Here is a 21710-nt window from a genome sequence, read left to right as displayed (position 1 = left end):
CTCAGAGCCAAAAAAGCTTGCTGCTTTTCAGTCAGGAGACACGGAAGCATCCAACACGGCTAGAGCGAAACTAAAATCTGGCATTAGGGAGGCAAAGCTGGGACATCAGGAGAGACTGGAGAGAGACCTCAACACCAACAACACCAAAGATATGTGGCAGGTGATCAAAAATGTCACAGGCTCCAAAAGCATCCATCATGTGTGAGGCCACGTTACCATATGAGCTAAACACATTTTATGCTCGTTTTGATCTCCCCAATAAAGAGTCTATCGTTGATTCTAGGAAAAAGGAGGCAAAGACACACACACCTGTCTACATCAGTGGAGATGAGGTGGAGCAGGTGAATAGTTTTAGGTTCCTCGGAATCAGCATCACAGAGTACCTGATGTAGGAAATCTATGTGTTTCTGCCTGCATTCTGTATAAATATATGGAGTGAATAAGAAGCAGCAGCAATTTAATTAACATTCTCCACTATTTAACATGTAGTTAAAAATTTGCTTAGTTTTACACTAAGCCGTTTCTCTTGATCAGTCAAAAGATAAAGACAAATTAGCTTTCCGAGGGAATTAACCTGAAATCAGGTAGCAAGAGGTAAAACAAGGAACGGATACGTAAAGTGACAAGTGAATGTAAGTTACTGAAAACAAAGACAATGATCTTTATACATGAAACATTTATTACACACCCAACTAATAACTACTAGACACACAAAGGAATGGATAAATGCAGCCATGAATGTTAAGAATACAGTGATGAATGATTGATAAATGATAGAGGACTAGTGTAATCAGATAAATGGATAAATATGGCATTGACTAGTGAAAATCACCCTTTTTTGGGAAGCAGATGTGACATATTTTACGATTCCATATCATGGTTATATTGAAGGGAGAATCTATTCCTGACCTCACACTAAATTTCTTGTTAGTAACCTATTAGTATCAACCCAAATATAACACAGGAAAAGTAATGTTTTCACATGGTGGTTCAGATAGCCAGTGCTGGAAGGGAAGAGGGAGGTGCAGTCGATTTTCCTGTGTGGGCAGCTCTGCATGTTTAGATGGGATGAGTCCCATGCACAGTTCAACCAGTGATTCCTCTTGTGGAGCTCCCAAGACCCCAGGCTTCTTCGGCCATTGTCAGTCCCACGGCACAACTCGGCTTGAGTTGGTCTCAGAAGGTGGATCACATCTTGTGCACCCACTTGGCTGGGTGTGCTGTAGCTGTGATGGCTTTCAGAGTTTGATGAACTCATAGTTATGACTTTTCACTTTGTCATGTTAGAACACACACCTTCAGCACATTCTGTGCAGCTCGGGATTCAGTCGTTTCTCTGGGCAGGTTGAAGCAACCTGGGCCTCGGGGTTGTTTGCTTTGGGGTATGTGCGGGGTTGTTGCACAATTGCGTCCTCCCCTGGGAAAAACAGCAGATAAGACTATGAGAAAATCTTGAAGAGAAGCAAAGACTAAGAGCCTGACCTTGTTTTAAAGTCTTCTGTAAGAGGGGGGCAGCGAAGTGATGTCATCAGCGCTGCACTTCACTCCCATCCCAGATCTGTTCTGTCTTAATTATTTTCCTGTACTAATTTCCTCCTAAAGAATCAATTCTTTATTACCAATGTAATGTTTCCATGTTAAAACTCTGTCTCATCAGTTGCTGAAAGACATTAAACACGTTATATGAATAACAGGATATCATCCTTATGAGTAATAGACTGGTAACCTAGGAAAATGTTATAAATGAGAATCATGTTACATCTGTTATTATTAATACACATACATACATATGTCCCTTTATATATTTGTCCCTATATATGTATATAACAAACTTCGTCCTTCACCCTCCGCGGGTGGTCTCATCCTTCGAGGGTCACGGGCACCACTGTCGCCTTCACCTTCCACGCCTTCTCCAGCTCTTCTCTGAGCCCTTGGTATTTCTCTAGTTTCTCATGTTCCTTTCTCCTGATGTTGCCATCACTTGGTATTGCCACGTCAGCCACAACGGCTTTCCTCTGCTGTTTGTCCACCACCACGATGTCTGGTTGGTTCGCCATTACCATTCTGTCAGTCTGAATCTGGAAGTCCCACAGGATCTTGGCTCGGTCATTCTCTACCACCTTTGGAGGTGTTTCCCACTTTGACCTTGGGGTTTCCAGTCCATACCACTCTGAACACTCCCGTGTGAAAGTAAAATAAAATCAATGTACAGTGTTAGTCCATATTCTTCACAGGATTGTCTTTTGTTTGTCTCTGAGAGGAATGCAGAAGAAGGGGGAAGAACCAACCATTCCAATTTACATGTCCTTTCTGGATTAGTTCAATTCCTGCATCAAAAAAAGCATGTTGAAATGAAACTTGAAACATTAATTAAACATGGTATACCAATGAATGTACATTTGACTCTGAATTGCAAACTTGGTTTCCGGAGTCCAGATATCATCCAGAGGGGGGATTAGTGAGGGTCATAAATTAGCTGTCTGTCACTTAACTTTTATTGGCGACCTCTGAGTCCTGGCGGGGGTCGTTTTAAGACAGGATTTTTGGGGGAAGTTTATCTTTGAATTCTCACAGAGCTTGTTTATGAGTCAGAGGCAGGCTGTTATAGAAAGGACATCAGTTTTCTGTGGAGTAGTTAAAATTGTTCATCATCTTCATCATCATAATCCTACATTGACATGTTCCTCTTACAACTCCACCCTGGTCAAGAAAGCTCAGAAAATTTCTTAAGTAAACTTTATCCTGTGCCAAGGTCTTTTTAACCTTTACAGAGGAGCAATACAAAGCATCCTGACTGGAAACATCACAAACTGGCATGGGTGGCAGGTGATAAAAACTGCTCAGAAGATCATTGGTACCAACCTACCAAGCATCAGTAATATCGATGAGGTGAGGTCCCTGCGCAAAGCCCAAAGGATCCTAAAAGACAGTACCCACCCCAGCCACAGCCTGTTCATCCTGCTGCTGTCTGGCAAGAGATACAGAAGTATCCACTGTCTTACCACCAAACTACAGAGCAGCTTCTTCCCTCAGGCTGTGAGACTACTTAATTCATCCTCAGCACTCCAAAATTTCGTTTCTATAACTTATTATACATTATACTATAATATACTGTATATAATTAGTGCACATAACATTTGTTTTTGAGTAGCATAAAGGGAACTACAATCAAAATCTCGTTACACAGCTCTGCGTTGTAAAATGATCAATAAATCTATCTTGTGTCTTGTTTCTTGTAAACATCACAGCAATCATCAAATTTGCTGAGTGTAATGTTTCTCGCCACCTCATAACAAACTTGGACTGTCCACTGAAACACTAGACTGCTTTTAATTTGAAATGGATACAGGAAGTATTGATTTTGTATTAACAGCGTAATGCAGTAACTTTAAAAGTGCAAACAGGAGCAGATCAAAACGAGGCTTCATACTAAAATATTGTAGTGATGTCCCACATTTCCCACCATACCTAGTGCTGAACTGAGTAGTTTGTTAAGTTAGCTGTTTTATTTTCCAAAATGCAAATTTTACTTTTTGTTAGTGTCTGTAATGTGTCTATTTAGAACATGGTGGTTTATGTTGGTAGCCTAATTGTAATTTTTGTTCTGGTTTATAGTTTTAACCAATTCAATTAAATTCAGTTCAGTTTCATTTAAATAGCGCCAATACATAAGAGACGTTATCTCATTTCACTTTTCTTGTAGAGCAGGTCAAGACCGTACTCTTTATAATATTATTTACAGAGACCCAACAAATCCCACCATGAGCAAGCACTTGGCGACAGCGGCAAGGAAAAACTTCCTTTTAAGAGGCAGAAACCTCGAGCAGAACCAGACTCGATGGTGGGCGGCCATCCGCCGCTGCCGTGTTAGGTTTTGAGACAAAGAAAGAGGTTTAGAGACAGAGAGAGAGAGAGAGAGAGAGGTTTTGAAACAGAGAGAAGCACAATGCAAATACCAACTAGAATTTTGAAATAGTAATAATGTAATGGTAGTGGCAATATTAATAAGTAATAATAATAGGAATGACAGTCATAGGAATAATAATGACAATAATATTAACAGAGCCAATAACAACAACTGTAGTAGCAGTTGTTGAGCAGTAACACGGGGCGGCAGGTGGCCCACAACCACAGATCCAGTCTCTGCAGCTCTGGAGGTAGAAATACCTGCTGAATGCGACAGAAGGAGAGAGGAGAAAGACAAGAAAGCACAAAACTACGGTAGAGAGAAGATGTCGAGTTAGTAACATGCAGTAAAGGGGATAAAAATGCATACAGACGGAGAGGGAGAGGAGGAGAGAGGAAAGAGGTGCATCATGGGAAGTCTCCGGGCAGTCTAGGCCTATAGGAGTATAACTAAGGGATGGTTCAGGACTCACCTGAGCCAGCCCTAACTATAAGCTTTATCAAAGAGGAAAGTCTTAAGCCTACCCTTAAATGTGGAGATGGTGTCTGCCTCCTGAACCCAAACTGGGACCTGATTCCACAGGAGAGGAGCTTGAAAACTGAAGGTTCTGGCTCCTGTTCTAATTTTGGAGAATCTAGGAACCACAAGTAACCCTGCATTCTGGGAGCGCAATGTTCTAGTTGGGTAATAAGGTATTAAGAGCTCTTTAAGATATGATGGTGCCTGACCATTAAGAGCTTTGTAGGTGAGGAGAAGGATTTTAAATTCTATTCTGGATTTTACAGGGAGCCAGTGCAGAGAAGCTAATATTGCAGAAATATGATCTCTTATCCTAGTTCTTGTCAGCACCCGTGCCGCAGCATTCTGGATCAACTGGAGACTCTTAAGGGACTTATTCGGGCAGCCTGAGAATAAGGAATTACAATAGTCCAACCTAGAAGTAACAAATGCATGGACATTCGGCATCATTTTGAGACAGGATGTGCCTGATTTTTGCAATGTTACGTAGGTGAAAGAAGGCGGTCCTTGAAGTTTGTTTCATGCAGGAGTTAAAGGACATATCCTGATCAAGGATAACTCAGAGGTTCCTTACGGTGGTGCTGGAGACCAGGGCAATGCCATCTAGAGCAACTATATCTTTAGACAACGTGTCTCTGAGGTGTTTGGGGCCAAGTACAATAATTACAGTTTTGTCAGAGTTTAACATCAGAAAATTGCAGGTCATCCAGGTTCTTATGACCTTAAGGCATGCTTGAAGTTTAGCTATCTGGTTAGCTTCATCTGGCTTGATCGATAGATATAATTATCGATATAAACCAGTAGTTTGTTGGCTGTTTTCTGACCCCAGCTGTATTTTACCACTGTGTTTTAAAGTTCTTGTCCTCTGAGTTGAATGTCATTAAATGGTTGATGTTGCCAAGAGCTGTTTTCCATCTCTCATGCTGCACTGCCTGCTAGAGGTGGGCAATACAGCAAAATGTGGTTTCGGTCCGACACCAAGTAATACAGGGCCAGAATCATCATTATCAATACCCATACTGATACCTTTTATTAAAGCAGCTTATGTACTTTCATGTAGGGGAGAGCAGTGTGTCATGATTTATGAGGTGAATGCATCGTCAATAGGCTAAATCTTAATACAATTTCATGACCACTAAATGATTTGCCAAAAGTTAGCAATAATAGTAAGGTGCCTGCCACCTGTGAGACCCAGGTTTGATACACACATTGCAGTTAGCAACATTTTCATTCACAGCTGTGAAATAGCTCCAAATGATGCTCCTCTTTTGTTCAGCCATCACTGCAATTATGTGTCGGAATAAACTAGTTGGGGCACACTGCAGGTGCACAGCGTGTATGTTGTTAGAGTGCACACAACATTACAACAGCAGAGGAGAAGCAAAGAGTTCATGCACTAAGATGGGTTCACAACAACTGAACGTTGTTTGTTCTACACTTTGATGAAATACAAGAGAAAAACTGAACGCTTTTTGCTATCAACCCCATTGATGCTAGAATTGATCTTAAAAACAAAACGTAGTATTGTATAGTATTTATATTTTGGTATCGGTCCTCCCACCCCTACTGTCTGCCACAGTATGACTAATTACACTCATAGGCACCTGAGCAATGGAGCGAGTGGAGTAAATGCATCCCCATTATTTAATTAGGGGGAGCAAAGTTATGGTTTTGTTACCCCACTTTTTGTCTTTTTAAAAATAAACTTATCATCAGCAATCAGGTGATTATATTTAAGCAGCCCAAATAAATGTTTGTTTTACTATTTTCAGCAACTGAACAAAACAAGTAATCAAAAAAATAATACATTTTTGGAACACCCTTTGAGTTGGTGCAGTCGAACCTGTCACTGATTGTTTGCCACAGCATGCTTTGGCTGTCAGTCCACACAGAAGTCTGACTGTTTACAATGGTGAGAAACATGACATTTAGCCTAATTGTGATCATGAACTGAAAATAGAACACAGGAAAATATAGGCTAGCGTATGTTTAATGAAACTGGCTCCAGCCAAACTTTAAATTGGCTAAAAGTAGGGTTGGAATGTCGCCGAAATGCCGAACTGATTTGCGATCAGATAGGATTCGGCTGTGGAGATGGGACGTTCAAAAGGGACCCTAATCAAAGAGTTTGCTCTTTTATGTGTAACTTGGCTATTAATAGTTTGCATTAGCCCTGTTGATTTTATTATTTTGGATGTAGAGGAGGGTAAACGCACATAAACGCAGTTTACCCATCTTTTTCAAACGCAACATAGGGTTTAGTCACCATTTTATCAGTTTACTTTTTTTTTAAATAAATCATTATTAAGTTTCAACAAGTTCAATACAAAATTACAAAAACAAAAGCACAACATAAATACTTCAATACATATCATACATGAATATTATACATAATACAAAGTGGTAAAAGTGTTTGCTAATACAAGGAGCCAAGCAATAAAGTGCACAGAGAGATAAGAGCTTAAAAGTCCAGTATGTTCCAGGGAAGTAATAGTCTTTTATCTATAGTTCTATAGCCAGTACATGTTTCATGACCATGTCGCTGTCAATGACAGTCTCAGATTTAAAATCATAGAACATCTGGTTTTCCAGTTTCACGGACACAATGCAGTTGATGAGCTGAAACAGTTATTTTTGTTTCGGAAGCATTTTCTCTTCTTGGAGTCCATACATGACTGAGTTGTAGCTGATATCAAAAGAGAGACCGAGTTCTTTTAAGATGGTCCAGACCTCTTGAGCTCTGTAGCAGTCCATCTAGAGGTGCTGTTGTGTCTCATTTTCTTTACAGTCAATCATTGGACAGACTTTGGTTGTAACATAACAACTCCATGAAACCACAGCTCTCACAGGAAGTCTGCCGACAGAGATGAGCCACTGGACATCACAAATGCTCTGAGAGGTTTTTTCTCTTTCATATTTTTAATACTTCTGTACCTTCACTTGTTACGGACAAAGAGGGAAACACCGATAGGGATACAGATGGTATATTTACATAGGTTTATTTGGATTTTAGCCAGAACAGACAGGTGAGCCTGTATGGAGAAGTGGAAGTCCGTGGGAGTGAAGACTTGCTGGCGTGAAGATCACTGGAGAGGGAGACCGCTGGAGAGGGAGACCGCTGGGGTTGTGCAGAGTCGCATGGGGAGTCCTTGTATCAACGAGTTCAGACAACTGACTGAGGTGACTGATGAGCCTTTTATCCTAGCTGTGATTAGGTGCTGATGGGGAACAGGAGTGTGATAGGGAGCAGGTGTGTATGATTAACTGATGGTGGAGCCAGGCGTATCCGTGACATCACCATCAGCTACATTTTATTATTTAATAAACCCACCATATATTTCAATGTTATTTTTTTTTTAAATTATTTTGCTAGTAAAATCACACCAGTTTATCTTTAAGTGCATATCAGTTTACCATTACCTAACATTGGACAGTTTAGCCAGCAGACATTTATAGTTTACCCACTTTTTATTTTACCACTACATCCCCTCTGTGATTTTGTCCAGTTACTGTTATTATCTCAGGCTAATTAACAACAGACTAACCCAGAATAGTGTTTCCCAAACCTCTATTAGAGCACGCACCTCCTGTCCAATATGTTTTCCATCCAACTCTGCTTCACCACAACTAGCTCAAATGGGATTTTATGAGCCATACAGTTACATTCAACAAAGTGAGGAACACACACATAATGTGTCATTGTTATTCATCTAACTGTAAGATTGATACAAAATTATGATTATTTTATGTTTTTGGATTATGATTATTTTATGTTTATGTTTTTATTGGATTATTTTATGTTTTGGAAATTATCCTCTATTGTTACCATAGGTAAGGTTAGGTGGTGTAGAAACTCAGGAAATTTGTTTTAAAGTACAATTTTTTTCTGGGGGAGGACCCCCAGACTCCCCGCCAATTATGTATCTTTCAAAGTTTGCTCCCCCATTTTAAACCATAACCAGGCACCCCTGATTATACTTATCAAAGAGGGAGGGAATTAGAAATAAATGCCTCCCTCCAATACAAGCCTGTTTCAAATAAAGGCCTGTTACCTTCTGCAGTTGAGGTAAATAAAAGCCCTGATCACTATTTGAGGAAAAATGGTATGCATTTCTTCTAGATAAAACACTTGGAATATAAAAGGGTTCTTGGTAGAACCCCCCTGGGTGGGTTCTTGTTTGCACCCTTAGAAGGTGAAAAGGTTCTGGATAGAACCCCCAGAGAGGGTTCTGGGTGGAACCATTACACCATAGAAGGGTTCTCTGTAGAACCTCTGATAGAGGGTTCTGAGTGGAACCTTTCACAGATGGTTCTAGGTAAAGAAAGGGCTCCAGGTGGAACCTTTATAAATGGTTCTACCAGGAACCACAAAGGGTTCTCCTATGGGGACAAGCCTAAGAACCCTATATGGTTCTAGTTAGCACCTTTTTTTCTAAGAATGTACTACAAAAATAACATGTAAATCAGTATAACAAAATTTAACACAAAAAGAAGCTGTGTGAGAACAAAATGTTGCTTTTATTCTACTGCATTTATCACTTTGCAGAACATGTGGCAGAATAAATAACTTTTGACCTCTTCTCAGTCAATGCAGTGAGAGGTTTTAGCTACTTTTAATACATCAGACATGCATCATTTGTAATATGTGCCATGTAAACATAATCAACAGGTCAGCAGGACTTTCATTAAGGCCCTTATCATGTGAGTTGATATTGCAATTTAGTAGTGCATATTCCCATATTCCCAAACAAAGTTAATCATATAAAAGATAAATAAAATAAATCGCAAAACTCACCAAACTCACTGTCTTTGTGACTACTGTCTTCAAATACATACAGAGCTCCTATCAATGACACAGATATACTTGTAGTAAATCTTTGTCTTAGATTCAACATGGTTTATGTTTCTGTGATTACCTGACATTTATTTAGCTGACACTTTTATCCAAAGCGACTTACAATAAGTGCATTTATCCAAGTGGATACAACCCAAAATTGCAAGAATCATACATCAATTTCATCAAATATACTGAACTGCTTCAAGTGCTACATTTAGACACAATAAGAGATAGAGAAAGAGTTTTTGTTGTGTGTAGAGTTTCTGTTCTCCTGATGTCGATGGGGAGCTCGTTTCACCATTGTGGAGCCAGGACTGCGTGATTTTGTTTCGCGGTAACGGGGCCAAGCGTAGTGGAAGGACTGTGGTGTTTGGTTTGACCATGTCCTGGATGTAGGATGGGCCTGAGCCAGTCGCAGCACGGTAGGCAAGTACCAGTGTCTTGAATCGGATTCGAGCAGCCACCGGTAGCCAGTGCGGGGTGCGGAGGAGCGGTGTAGCGTGGGAGAACTTGGGTAGGTTGAAGACCAGTCGGCTGCTGCATTCTGGATCAGCTGCAGAGGTCGGATTGCAAATGCAAGCAGACCAACCAGGAGTGAGTTGCAGTAGTGTAGACGCAAGATGACAAGAGCCTAGACCAGAAGCTGTGCCACCTCCTGGGTGAGGAACGGACGTATCTTCCTGATGTTGTGGAGAATTAATCTTTAGGAGTGGGATGTCGCAGCGATGGCAGCGAAGGACAGCTGGTCATCCAGTGTCACACCCAGGTCCCTTGCAGCCAGGGACACCAAAGAATTCTCAATGGTAATGCTGTGATAATAACAGCAATCATTCAAGAAATTCTTAGCCTGGTGTAGTGATATTTTGGGCCACAAGATAGCAGCATACACAGTCTATGGGCGGGAAAAATTGCTGCCTTGGAAAATGAGAGGCGGGTCCCAAAATAGGAGGAGAGTGGGGCTGAGGGGTGAGGGAATTGGAACAAAGATGAGAAGAAAGCAGAGAAAATGGACAGAGCGTTTGAGTCTGTCATGCTGTTACAACTGAAGAGAAATGTATCTATCCAGTGTCCAGATAGTAAGTGTTTTTCTCTCCCTCCTTCCTTCTCTCTCCCTCCCTCCATGCTGACAATCTCTCCCTCTCTCTTATGTTGTCAGACAGACAGATGAGGTTTTCCACTCAACCTGCAGATAGATGTGGAAGCTGCTGCTGCTCTCACTGCATGAGGAAGCTGGATAGATCAGCCTGGAGCCAGACGGCAGCAGCATGCCACCTTAACCAGCACTGAGTTGTCCACGTAAGTACGCTACACTCACATGCACATGTGCTGTCATATTGTAGGCTCGTTTCATCAGTTGTTTTTCTGATACATTTACAGAACACGTGTGCTGCTGATACCGCTCTGTATACATGCTGTAAATGAAGAAGTTTGTGCTTTGATGTTCAAACTATAATCAGTGGCCCCAATAGCCCCAATGAATAGCAGCTACACATTTGATACAGGAAAATATTCAGGTTTTATGTCTCTAATTAGAAACACGGCCGCTGAAAAACCTACAGAGTCGTGATATATTCTGTCAGCCCAAACCACACATTCTGTTTCCATGGCCTAATAGGAAAATGAACAATACTGTTACTCTACTGCCTATTTTATTAGTTTTATTTATAAGTGTATGTATTTATTTAAGGGTCAGTTCACCCAAATCACAAAAAAACATAATTTACTGCTTACCTCCAACCAGTTTGTGCCGTTTTTTTCTGAAAGTACATTCCTGGTGATCTTTGAAAAACCCAGAAGGTTATGTAACGACACTACCACTGTTTATGATATTTTCAGAATCCTCCAGTACTCTTGTGTTTGGATTTACAGTGGTTGGGGGGGGGCACTTGTGTAGGTGTGATCATTTAATTATGGCTATCAGAATGATCAAAGATAATTATAAATAACTTTAATGAAGTCCTCAGGGGCACCACTCGTCTTAAAGAGAAATCATTTATTTAATTTATTGAGTCTCATAAAATACACTAAACTATCAGTTTGGAACTACTATAACCAAATTATCATTGATAGCTAGTAGGTTGAAGGATTTGGAGTTCAACATAGCAGAGGTTGGCAAATTACTCACTCTTGTGCAACATTAAAGAAACTAGCATAATTATACACAGGCATTTGTTTAACAAATAAACAAAGCAAAAACACAGAATATGAGGATTAACTCTAAATACACTAAACTACAGAACAAAGGGTGTGTGTACGTGTAAGTGTATGTGTGCATGTGCGCAGGTCTGGGTGCACGCCAAAAGGAATTCGTTTCTTTGTTCTGCCTCCGTATGTCTTGCGTACACGAACACGAACCCACGTGGTCAGAAACAAAGGAACATGTGCAGCGGGAGCTTTAAAGTTACTCTCCGCCGTGTATGTGGTTGTGTTCAAGCCAAATTAGAGGTGTATGGGTATCATCTGTTTAGGATAACGGTGCCAAGTTAAAAGCAGTTAGTTAGCATGCAAAGACTGTCTGTGTGGAGCATAAACTAACATCAACTTATCATGTGGCTGAGAACTACGGTTACAATATTAAATTCACATTAACCATGGAGAAGATTACAACAATAAAACCTTATTGAAAACACATCAGTAACATCACGTCAAACAGCCCTTTGCTTAGCTGTATACTCTATGCTATGCCCAGTTGTTACGTTACCTGTCCGTGGGAGGGAAAGAGAGGTGGCTTTCGTGCTGCTGTTAGCTGGCGGTCAGTCTGTGTAGACGAGCCAAGCTGGGAAGAATTGTGATTGTGCTGTGGAAGCGTCTTTTGCTGTGCAGTGTCCGCTTGTACAGATTGTAGTAAGCTGATCACTCCGCCTGTGGTTGTCCTTACAGTTAACAGCTCAGCATTAACTTGCTTTGTGCTCCTGTTAGCATGTGAAGTTAGCTGGCAGGCTTTGTGTTTGGCAGCTATTGGCGTTAAACTTTGTTGCAGAGATCTAAGAGGCCTTCGCAGCACTTTGGTAGATCAGGAGACTTCGGTTCTGCTGCGTGTTTCTGCTCTGAGCAGATTACACGGCGAAGCCAGGAGGAGAGAGATCAGGGGGGTGTCTGCTAGTGAGCAGACCACACTGAGAGGGAGATAGCCACGGCTGTCCAAAGTTAAAAACACTCATACCAACCTCTAAAGCTCACATCTAATTAACACATTGTACCTCATTTATTTAATCAGTACACAGTCACAGACATAAAAATGACAATTTGTGGTTTTAAGGGAGTGTTAACAGTCTGTACACAGCCGTGGGAACATGTTTTCAGTAAGGGATGTGGGGTTGCTGCGCTCCCAGACCTTAAATGACTGGAAGAGGTAACGTGTAAAGCTGCAGAAAAAAAGTCTTATTATAATACAAATATACATCTGTCCGCTGGAGACGGGGGCTGCTGCTCCCTCAACACCCCGATTTCCTGCAGCTTTGGTTCTATAACTATTTCTTGATAAAGAACAGTTTATCCTTGCGCCCAGTTATTCTTTGCAGCTCTCTGGCCAGCACATAGCTGGACTGGCAACCTCACTGTAATGACAAGACTCCAGGAAGTCACTGCTCTCAGCTGTTGTTTGACAAAAAATAGTTCCTGCACGTAACTGACCCTAAAACCACAAATTGTTGTCTTCACATATCTGTTTGTGTACGTATTAAACAAATGAGATACAACATGTCAATAGGGAACTTTAGATATGCTGTACTGTATGTGTACAGTATTTTTGAATGAGCCAGGCTAACTGTTTCCCCCCTGTTTTCAGCCTTTATGCTTTGCTAAGCTAACTACATCTTACAGACACACGCATGATATTGATCTTCTCATCTCACGCTTGGAAATGCATAAAAAGTGTCTTACCCAAAATGTTTCCTTTAATGATTTCAGTGGGAACCAATGGCCTTGGGGTTGAGTGCCGTAGACAGAATAGGGAAGTATTGAGAGGCAGACTAAATTGTTAGTTTTAATATTTTCATGAGATTTGTTGACAAAAAGGAAAATATAGAATAACATCAACCTTATCCTTTAAGTACAGTACTTACACCACATTAGATGTTTTTGTGTACTTGTGCAGGACTGTGGCTCTGCATCATTAGATGTTTTATAGACAGTTATGGGAAGCAGGAAGAGACCACAAGATCTGTCAGCGCTCGGGAGCCAAATGAGCACATGATGTATTCTAAATTGGTTTATATTTAAAGTTAATTTCATTTAAAATGTGTCAACCATAGTATTCTAAACAGTATAATATAATAAACTATACATCTCAGAACACTTGGGATAAAGGAAAAACCTTTTAATGCATATTTTCCATTTTTGGAGTGAAACCCCTTCAATTTTGTCTGTAGTCATATGTGAAGCTGCAGCTGCTGAGAGAGAGGGAGAGGAGTGAGAGACATTGAAAACAGATGGGTGACATAGAGTAATAAAGGAACTGTAAGTGAGAGGTGGAGAGAAAGGAAGGGAGGATTGGGGTGGGTGCCTTCGGTGGAGCATGATGTCAGAGGAATGCGTTGAGCCTCTCCTTTAACAAGCTGGAGCCGTGTGCAGCGCCAGTCACCTCGCGCTCTTTCTCACACACAAAAGTACACACAAACATACAAACACTTTCACCCTGTTTAACTCTCTCTTTCTGTCATTCTTTCTTCTCTCACTTTCTGTCTCGATTTTTACATAGAGTATGCATTTACATATGTGTATACATACATACACATGCACACACACTCTTGCTTTCACACAGGATCAGAATCAGAATGGCTGTGATAGCATGACACTAAATAATTTTTATTCAACAGACACAACTTAAAGCAAGTTTATGTGATACATTTCTCTGATATATGCTATACAGAAATGCTTTATAAGAGAATTAAATTTAAATAAATACATGCAAAATCAATTATATCACACTCATATTGTCATTTGAGTATTGTGGAATGTGTTTTCAGTGGATTTTCATCTTTGTTCGGCCCTCCCTCCCAGCATCCGGTCCTGCAGCTGGAGCTTGTTGCAGGGATTACAGAGATGGAGGAACGGAAAGTAAAAGAGAGAAAAAGAGACAGAGAGATGAGAGACAGGGAGAAAAAAAGAGAGTGGTAGAGAGAGCAAGGACAGACAAATGGGAGAGAGAAAGTGACTGATATAATGTGTGGGAGAGCCAGACGCTGGGACCAGCTGGAAAGACGATGACTAATATTAGCAGTGAGGTAAGACAGTGGAGGACGGAGAGGACAGGCTGTGTGTATGGAGGGCAGCTGCTACTGTAAACCAACCACAGTGAAGTCAAGTTTATTTATAGCAGCATAGTCATGACACCAGAAAGGGGACTTTGATGCAAAATTGTAGTTTAACCCCTTAACATCCACTTTTCCTGGTTTTGTTTCCCTGTAAGTACCTTTAAAATCAAATTATTCCACACTGTCTGACTATCAGCATGTTCTAGTTCTTCAATGACGCTGTATTATATGGAAGATTTAAAATGCCAAATTAAAAACAAATCAAACAAAGAAATTAAGAAAGATACAATACGCATTAATAGTGTTTTGATCCACCTTTTTTAATGTGCGTTTGAAATGTCTGAATAAAAAGACCTAAGTGGAAACAGTAAAAATTTGAAAGTCGAAATATTGCAAAAAAGTTTTACACTTGGCTGAGGTGACAAAATGGAAACAGATTTAGTGAATAAATTATGACTCACATGAAGCATGTGACTTAAACGTCCACTGAAGCCTCCACTCCACTTAAGAAAAATAGCAGCAGACGAAAACATCAGATCTGTGTGGACCGATGAGGAGACTGTAACTTTCCTCAAATGAATACATGAAACAAACATTTAAATGCCATATTTCCATCACGTTTTTGATCATTTGAGGTTTGACTGGCACTCTTTTAATTCCGTCTTCTTCTGCAATGGTTTAATGGCACGCGACTGGAGAATTAGCACCACAAACTGTTTATCTTGATGTGCTCAACTCCTTATATTCGCATAACAGTATGGCAACGCACATTAATTTGCAATTTCTTTTGCTGATTCTCTTAAAATTTGGTTAAAATTTTTGTTACATTTCGATAGAAACTTCACTATGTATTTCCTTTTTATATACAGTATGTGGTACTAACAATAAACCAAGGGGCAATCTGAAAAGTCAGCAAGCGATACACAGGCTACGAAGCACCATGGATCAATGATAAACTGTGGATCATTGAGGTGAAGTCTTGTCCAAGCCAGTGCTTGTTTATTACTTTGCATCATACTTTACATTTCATGTCCTCTTCCTACCCTATATTACTCACTCACATATCTCATATGTTTACCAAAGTAATATACAAAGTATATTGTAAGACAGACAACACACATTCACTTTTACTCCTACAGTAACTTTAACATACACAGAACCCACCCATACCACCTTCCTAAAACATTCACAGACACCACACGCTGTCTCATACATTGAGCGCAATGGTGGCAGATCAACACTGGCAGCAAATGAATGCAGCATTTCCCTCTCATCATCAACTAAAATATTGGCAGGATAAAACTTTTAGAACATTTGGAACAGATATTCTCTTGACACAGAACCTTAACACCATTTACAAAATCTTACAAAGTAACAGTGCATGAGCGAAGTTTCCAAAGACTACTACATGTGAACGTTCTGCTCGTTAAGACTAATACTTACAAACCCTAACTTTCCATACATCTCAAAATAGCACTAAAACATCACAAAACACTTCTCAAAATATTTACATTAGTCTTGAATCAAATTTAAGTTTGGAAATGCAGTACATGTGGATCAATGAGGAGAAGACAGAAGTTCAATTCAATGTTTTTTTTATTATTTATATAGGGCGGTGTAGTCCCTCATTCGTCCAGGAGTGTTCCATCGTAGAAAAGGTTTCAGTCGTAGTCATCTGGACACTGTTTTCAGAATCAAGACATTACGGCTCCCATCCGGAAGTCATTCTCAATTGTGAAGTGTGAACAAGTGTTCTCAGACCATTTTCCCTAACCCTAACCCTAACCCTAAGATAAGATGGTGCCTGACCATTAAGGGCTTTGTAGGTGAGGAGAAGGATTTAAAATTCTATTCTAGATTTTACAGGGAGCCAGTGCAGAGAAGCAACTATGGAAGAAAAATGATCTCTTTTCCTAGTTCTTGTCAGTGCACATGCTGCTGCATTCTGGATCAACTGGAGAGTCTTAAGGGACTTATTCGGGCAGCCTGATGATAAGGAATTGCAATAGTCCAGCCTAGAAGAAACAAATGCATGGAATAGTTTTTGATCATCATTTTGAGACAGGATGTGCCTGATTTTTGCAATGTTACGTAGGTGAAAGAAGGCAGTCCTTGAAGTTTGTTTAATGTGGGAGTTAAAGGATAAATCCTGATCAAAGATAACTCTGAGGTTCCTAACGGACTAACAAACTGAGATCGATCTGATAGATAGGATTTAAACCTGCTTAGTGCAATTCCATTAATGCCAATTGAATGTTCCCATCTCTGTAATAGGATGTGATGGTCAATGGTGTCGAACGCAGCACTAAGAGCTAACAAGACCAGTACAGCAACAAGTCCATTGTCTGATGCAATTAAAAGGTAATTTGTAATTTTCACCAGTGCTGTCTCTGTGCTATGATGCACTTTAAACCCTGACTGAAAATCCTCAAATAAACTATTGTTATTTAGAAAGTCACACAACTGATTGGCGACTGCTTTCTCAAGGATCTTAGAGAGAAAGGGAAGGTTAGATATAGGTCTATACTGCTATAGGGCTAAAATCCCTGGATCAAGAGTGGGCTTTTTAAGAAGCGGTTTAATTACAGCTACTTTAAAAGATTGTGGTACATAGCCTCATATATACTTAAAGACAGATTGATCATATCCAGTAAAGAAGTTCTAACTAAGGGTAAAACTTCTTTAAGCAGCCTAGTTGGGATAGGGTCGAAGAGACAGGTTGATGGCTTAGATGAAAAAATCGTTGAAGTTAGTTGGTGAAGGTCAATGGGAAAAAAGCAGTCTAAATATATATGATGGTGAGTAATAGGCTGCTCTGGCATTGCCAGACTAAACAAGATTCTTCCAGATTGGTGGAACACCATTTCCTTTCAAGTTTTTGTGATATTTGCTTTAATTTGCGGGTTTGGAGGTTATACCATGGAGCTAACCTCCTTTGTTTTATTATCTTCCTTTGTAGCGGGGCAATAGAGTCAAGTGTTATTCGCAGTAAGCGTGCAGTAGCGTGCAGCACTGTCAACAAGATGATCAATTTGGGAGGGACTAATGTTAGCATAGGATATATTATATTATATTGAGACATGGCATTGAATTAAATGCCAATGGACTCACTTGCTTAAATTTAGCTACAGCACTATCAGATAGACATCTAAAGTAGGAATTTTTGCCTAAGATAAACGCAGTACTAAGACTAAGAAGATCATTATCAACGTCCACATCAATATTAAAATAACCTACAATAATTACGTTATCTGTTTTAAGGATCAAACTTGATTAAAAAAATTCAGAATAAGCACCAAGAGTGCAGTGCACTATAACAAATTGAATTGGCTGCGGTGGTGTTCATTTTTATTAGGTTTTCATGTATCTCCCATGTTTACTTTTGATTTAATTAATTTAAGTGGTTGGGGGGCAGACACCGTCATTATTGGTTTTTGGGTGGGTTACTGCTCTAATGGAAGCACAGAGAAGCATGTAGGAGTGCCACTCTGTGTCCTGGTCTCACCTCTGGGGTGTCATGATTTTGGTCCATTAATAAACCAGATTTCTAGATATGAGAGCTGCTCCATCCAAAGTGGGATGAATGCCATCTCTCCTAATCAGACCAGGTCTTCCCCAAAATATCCGCCAATCTACAAAGCCCACATCGTTTGCTGGACACCACCTCAACAGCCAGTGGCGGAATGAAGACATGCAGCTAAACATGTCATAAGTAGTCAGATTTGGCAGGGGCCCAGAGAAAACTATGGAGTCTGACATTGTCTTTGCATATGTATACACTGACTCAACATTAACTGACCCAACCTCCGACTGGCGTAAACAGGAGTCGTTACCGCCGACGTGAATAACAATCTTACTGTATTTCCGATTACCCTTAGGCAGCAGTTTTAAATAGGATTCAAAGGTCGCTGGTGTCGTTAACTTCATGTTTCTCAAAATGGAGCTGCCAATAATCAGAGTTGGTTTCTCAGCGGGTGTGTCGCTGAGTGGGGAGAACTTGTTAGAAATGTGAACAGGTTGGTGGTGAACCGTGGGCTTCTGCTTAGGGCTATGCTTCCTTCGGACAGTCACCCAGCCTCCCTGGTTTCAGAGACGGCTTACAGGAGCTACCTCTGGTCGGCCCGCACCGGCTACTGGGGGCTGGCAAACTACAGCAGCTAAAGATTGAGTTTCCATGGTGCGGGATAGTTAGTTTTTCCAAGCCAGTGCTCGTTTATTACTGAGCTTGTAGCTATAGTCTCCCTAGTCGATCCACACAAGCACAATTGCACCATTTACTGACTAAATAGTGCATATGTAGAGTTATATGAAGGCTGTTTAAAGCTGTTAGAATAGTCTGTCCATCCATTTTCCAGACGTCCATCTTCCCAGCAATGTTTTCCAGGTCCTCCTGGGGGATCCGAGGCATTCCCAAGCCAGATGAGATACAGTATATAGTCTCTCCAGTGTGTCCTGGGTCCTCCTACCAGTTGGATGTGCCTGGAAAACCTCCAAAGAAAGGCACCCAGGAGGCATCCTGATCAGATGCCCAAACCATCTCAACTGGCGTTGAAAGGAGCCAGTTGAGATGTTTGAATAGTTCACTATTATTATCAAAAAATAGAGGGATGTGTGTTTATGTTAAAACTAAAGATGTAGCTTTTCTCAACCTACTACATATGCATTTACTGTTTCATAATGAAATAAAAAAAAACACATGTTAAAAGGACAATTATTTAGCTTTTTATCTAACTGAATGACATGATTTTCACTGTGACATGAATTTTCCATATAACAATACATATAGTTAGACAAAATACTTACACATGTATGAAACACAGCAGCATGTTTTGTAAAATGTTTAGTTATAATGTTAAGTATAAGTGATAGTAGTAAATGGGCTAAAATAATGCAAAATCACTGGTATGATCCTTTCATTTTCATTATAAACTTCTGCCACTGCTGCATCAGAGAAGATGGCAGAATTCACACTGGCAGAACTTTTTTCCTGCATTGAACCAGAGAAACTTTTGCAGCTGGCAGTTTATGTTGCATGTTATATAATTAAGTAATGAAGTCCATTAGTCCACTTGTCAAAAATTAAGAATGAAAAATAATTTTCCATAGAGTGTAAAACAAGTTGGTCCACTTTTGTTCATTGTATTAAAGCTTTCCCAGAATGGTGTAATGTATGCAGATGGTACATTTATCTGATACTGCTACATGTCAGTTAGAACTATTCCCTCAGTTTCCATACAATTGTTGGTATACTGGTATGACCAGAAGCTAAATTGGCTTATGTTTGTAAAGATTAGATATGCTGCATAGCTGACAATGCTGAGTTATGTTAGTTGACTTTATGGCTCTTCTCTGCTTGTGCTACTGCTGCATTACATTTTAGCATTCATCATTATCCTGTAATCGCAACTTGTGACCACAGGGGCCGTTGTTTCGCAAATATTACATAGTCTCATGTCAAGTATTAAGAAAACTGTCGATATGCTTTTTTATCAAGGGCTCAGTGCTTAGCAGAAGTTAACTATCTATTTTTTTTCTAAAGTAGGTTGTTCTGGATACTCAACTTACAACAAGTCTGGAATAAAGTCAGGGAACATTTCTATAAATAACGTCCCATGTGACTAGTAAATAGCCTTTAGAGAAAGGGGAAGTGTTTCCTGGAGAAACAAAGTGTAGAAGCACCTCAAACAGAATAAAATGTGCATATGCCTTGTAAACTAATCATTTTTGTGTATATCCCAAATGTCTGCAGTCCAGTTTGACATGAGTGAGGAAAAGGCTTATTGAGAAAGTGGTCAAGGCCACTATGAGCCAAATACCACACAGCATACAAATACACATATGGGTAGCGGACTAATCTCCTTAACGATTCCTACATTTCTGTCACGCTTTCATGAGTGAACTGCATTGAGCAAATATTCTACTCAACTGTCAGAACCTGTTGCGATGACCTCACATTACATCAGTGGTTGTTTAGTCTTGCTGAACCCATAGACTGTATAAAGGCTGGACCGTGGCTGTTGCTGACACAGCAGCGTGTGTGAGAGCGAGTGTGTGTGAGAGCGAGTGTGTGTGAGAGCGTGTGTGTGTGAGAGCGTGTGGCAGAAAGTGACAGTGAGTGGAGCAGAGCAGTGGGAAAAAAAGGAAAAGATAAGCAGTAAATTGTCAATCTGGCAGTAAATGTAACGTTACAGTGTAGGCTAGTTTGTGTTGGTCAACAACGTAGCCTACCTATAGGTAGGTAGCTATGTAGCTAGCACAGTGATTTTCTAAGATGACACAGTTTTTGAATATCCCTAGCATCAGTTTAACGTCAAAACTAGCCACATCGGTAAATACTCACTTTCTCTTATAATATGTAATCGGATCAGTAGCCTACAATTTTACATTTCTGAAGTATACCAGTGTCGTCAGCGATGGGTGGGCGGGACCCTCAGCATTTTGATGCTTTAAATTTAATCTCTGATGTTATGGGTTTCGGTTTTCTAATATTTTGAATAAATCTTTGATTCAAAAACCTAAACTGTGTCTCAGTGTCTCAGTGGAAACGCTAATAGTATATGTAATGCTAGGGAAATGCTAGATGTTACAATGTTTTGTGTTGCTTCTTCTTGTGTTATTTTCACAATAAAGAAAGTGATGTGCTGCCTTTTTTCTGCTTACTGTGCCTGAACATTGATTACCATCACGCAAAATTCAGTGAAAGACTGTAATAATAATAGATTAGAATTTAAATACTATAAGGTGATTTTCCATCATACTTTTTGTCGTCTTGTTAATTTTAATTTGAAGTTAAACAGATCTTTAAATTTTCTCTTCAGATTGATGTAGGCCAGATTGATGTATTTAATCGTTAAAATTGTCAAAATATGCTTCCGGGGGACATACCCCCGGACCCACCTAGTCGTACCTGGTTTTCTCCATCCACGCAATGTTGTCACATTTTTTACCGCTAACCTGTTTGCATCCTTGATATTATACAAATCTTCATGCATTGGTACACATTTGTTGTACTGCCCTGAGATATTGCTATGAATGTCCCAAAGTTTTAGCATATTAAATTTGAGATTTTTTCATCCGACATGCTGCTTAACAAGTTTAGTTGAGTTCTTGTGTTTGATAGCAAGTCATCTCATCTTCCCTCACTAAACTTGCCCTAGTCTTCTTCTCAACAATATTGATTTACTCTATTTCA

At 40.0% G+C, this 21710-nt stretch overlaps 1 protein-coding gene across 5 annotated transcripts in view; it reads left to right on the top strand.

Moving 5' to 3' along the window:
• The window catches only part of LOC122885879 (uncharacterized protein C21orf62 homolog), a 41815-nt gene that overhangs the window by 9357 nt on the left and 10748 nt on the right, over window positions 1-21710 (top strand). The window contains exons 1-3 of one of the 5 annotated variants that reach the window (XM_044217607.1): window positions 7307-7325; window positions 7440-7606; window positions 10420-10559. The gene's annotated coding sequence lies outside the window, so the exon portion shown is untranslated. Of the gene's footprint in view, window positions 1-7306; window positions 7326-7439; window positions 7607-10094; window positions 10340-10419; window positions 10560-21710 lie in introns of those variants that run through there. The other 4 variants (XM_044217609.1, XM_044217610.1, XM_044217605.1 and 1 more) reach the window with 4 other exon arrangements.

Source organism: Siniperca chuatsi, linkage group LG12 (assembly GCF_020085105.1).
Source record: "Siniperca chuatsi isolate FFG_IHB_CAS linkage group LG12, ASM2008510v1, whole genome shotgun sequence".
NCBI lineage: Eukaryota > Metazoa > Chordata > Actinopteri > Centrarchiformes > Sinipercidae > Siniperca > Siniperca chuatsi.
This window is presented reverse-complemented; position numbering and strand designations above follow the sequence as displayed.